Raw genomic sequence first — 3,352 nt, 5'->3', positions numbered from 1 at the left:
AACTGTTTCATAAAATTCAACACCTGAACGTTTCATGCAAAGATGGGCACAATAAAGGTCAGAAATGGTATGGAAATAACAGAAGCAGAAGATATTCAGAAGAAATGGAAACAATACACAGAAGAACTATCCAAAAAAGATCTTCATAAGATATCTTCAAAAGATAATCACAATGGTGTGATCACTCACCTAGAGCCAAACGTCCTGGAATGTGAAGTCAAGGGGACCTTAGGAACTATCACTATGAACAAAGCTAGGGGAAGTAATGGAATTCCAGTTGAGTCATTTCAAACCCTAAAAGATGATGCTGTGAAAGTGCTGCATTCAATATGCAAGCAAATTTGGAAAACTCAGCAGTGGCCACAGGACTGGAAAAGGTCAGTTTTCATTCCAATCCCAAAGAAAGGCAATGCCAAAGATTGTTCAAACTATCATACAGTTGCACTCATCTCACACACTAGCAAAGTAGTGCTCAAAATTCTCCAAGCCAGGCTTCTACAATACATGAACTGAGAACTTCCAAATGTACAAGCTGGATTTAGAGAAGGCAGAGGAAATAGAGATCAAATTGTCAACATCCATTGGATCACGAAAAAAGCAGAAGAGTTCCAGAAAAACCTCTACTTCTGTTTTATTGACTACACCAAAACCTTTGACTGTGTGGATCACAGTAAACTGGAAAATTCTGAAAGAGATGGGAATAGCAGACCACTTGACTTGCCTCTTGAGAAATCTGTATGCAGGTCAAGAAGCAAATGTTAGAACTGAACATGGAACAACGGACTGTTTCCAAATTGTGAAAGGAGTATGTCAAGGGTGTATATTATCACCGTGCTTATTTAACTTATATGCATAATACATCATGCAAAATGCCAGGCTGGATGAAGCACAAGCTGGAATCAAGAGTGCCAGGAGAAATATCAGTAACCTCAGATATGCAGAGGACACCACCCTTATGGCAGAAAGTGAAAAGGAACTAAAGAGCCTCTTGATGAAAGTGAAAGAGGAGAGTGAAAAATTTGGCTTAAGGCTCAACATTCCAAAAATGAAGTCCCATCACTTCATGGCAAATAGATATAGAGCAGTAACAGTGAGAGAACTTTATTTTCTTGGGCTCCCAAGTCACAGCCATGAAATTAAAAAATGTTTGCTCCTTGGAAGAAAAGTTATGATCAACCTAGACACCATATTAAAAAGCAGAGACATTACTTTGCCAACAAAAGTCCATCCAGTCAAAGCTATGGTTTTTTCAGTACTCATGTATGGATGTGAGAGTTGGACTACAAAAATAATATGAGTGCCAAAGAATTGATACTTTTGAACTGTGGTGTTGGAGAAGATTCTTGAGAGTCCCTTGGACTGCAAGAAAATTAAACCAGTCAACCTGAAAGGAAATCAGTCCTGAATATTCATTGAAAGGACTGATGCTGAAGCTGAAACTCCAATACTTTGGCAACTTCAGCTCTTGTTGCAAATAGCTGTCTCATTGGAAAAGACCCTGATGCGAGAAAATGTTGAAAGCACGTGGAGAAGGGGACAACAGAAGATAAGATGGTTGGATGGCATCTCTGATTCAATGGACATGAGTTTGAGCAAGCTCCTGAAGTTGGTGATGGACAGGGAAGCCTGGCATGTTGCAGTCTATGGGTTTGCAAAGAGTCGGACACAACTGAGTGACTGAACTGAACTGAACAAGCATAAAACAAAAATCACAATTGTGTGTAAAATATGGAAAGATTAGTCCTTGATTAAGGCATAAAACAAAGGTGTCCACTTTTATTTAATTGTGTTCTATATAGTATAAGAGAAGAAGAATGAAAGTTATATTTATTTGAGAGGAAAAATTAAAATATTAGTATTTGAGGTTAAGGCAGTTATTCATACAGATAACCCAAAAGGATATACATAAGGATTACTTGAATTAATAAGCAAATTTAGCACCTATATAAATTAGCCATATGTAGGAATGAGAGATCAAACTGCCAACATTCACTGGATCATGGAAAAATTTCTGTTGCTTCCTCATTGACTAGGCTAAAGCCTTTGGCTGTGTGGGTCACAACAAAGTGTAGAAAATTCTTAAAGAGATGGGAGTTTCAGACCACCTTACTTGCCTCCTGAGAAAGTGGTGTGTGGATCAAGAAGCAATAGTTAGAATAAGGCATGGAATAACAGACTGGTTCCAAATTGGGAAAGGAGTACAACAAGGCTACATATTGTCATTCTTCTTATTTAGCTTCTATGCAGAGAACAGCATGTCAAATGCTGGGCTGAGTTAATCATAGGCTGAAATCAAGATTGCTGAGAGAAATATCAACAACCTGATATGCAGATGATACCACTCTGATGGCAGAAAGTGAAGAGGAACTAAACAGCATCTTGATGAGGGTGAAAGAGGAGAGTGAAAAAAATTGACTTAAAATTCAACATCCCAAAAACTAGGATCATGGCATCCGGTCCCATCACTTCATGGAAAAAAGATGGGGAAAAAGTGGAAACATGACAGTTTTGATTTTCTTGGGCTCCAAAATCTGGTGGATGGTGACTGCAGCCATTTAATTTAATGATGCATGTTTCTTGGAAGAAAAGCTATGACAAACCTAGACAATTTATTTAAAAGCAGAGACATCACTTTGTCAGCAAATCCATATAGTCAAAGCTATGGTTTTTCCAGTAACAATGTACTTATGTGAGAGTTGGACCATAAAGAAGGCTGAGCATAGAAGAATTGATGCTTTCAAATTGTGGTGCTGGAGAAGACTCTTGAGAATCCCTTGTACTGCAAGGAGATCAAATCAGTTAATCCTAAAGGAAATCAATCCTGAATATTCATTGGAAGGACTGATTCTGAAGCTGAAGCTCCAATACTTTGGTCACCTGATGCAAAGAGCTGACTCCTTGGGAAAGACTATGATCCTGGGAAAGATTGAAGGCCAAAGGAGAAAAGGGGACAGCAGAGGGTAAGATGGTTGGATGGCATCACTGACTCAATGGACATGAATTTAAGCAAACTCCAGTAGATAGTGAAGGACAGTCTGTGGGGTTACAAAGAGTCAGACATGACTTATCGACTGAACAACAACACCAGCAAGTATTTGCTACTTTCCTCAACTCCTGGGAAGAAGCAAACCTCTTTACCTCACTGATACTGAACATGGCCATACGACTTGCTTCAGCAAGGGGAACATGGGCAGAAATGAATGATGTGCTTAGGCTTTGGGAGTTTTATGATTGAGCCATCTGCAAGGATGTCACCTCCCAGCAGAGAACACATATTGGGTATGTCTGTCCATCTGTCCTGTGTGTGGGAACGAGACACATGGAGCAGAGCTGTCCCAAACAAATCCAAGAT

This window comes from Bison bison, unplaced genomic scaffold (assembly GCF_000754665.1).
Source record: "Bison bison bison isolate TAMUID 2011002044 unplaced genomic scaffold, Bison_UMD1.0 scf7180017864088, whole genome shotgun sequence".
In the NCBI taxonomy this organism is placed as follows: Eukaryota; Metazoa; Chordata; class Mammalia; order Artiodactyla; family Bovidae; genus Bison; species Bison bison.
This window is presented reverse-complemented; position numbering follows the sequence as displayed.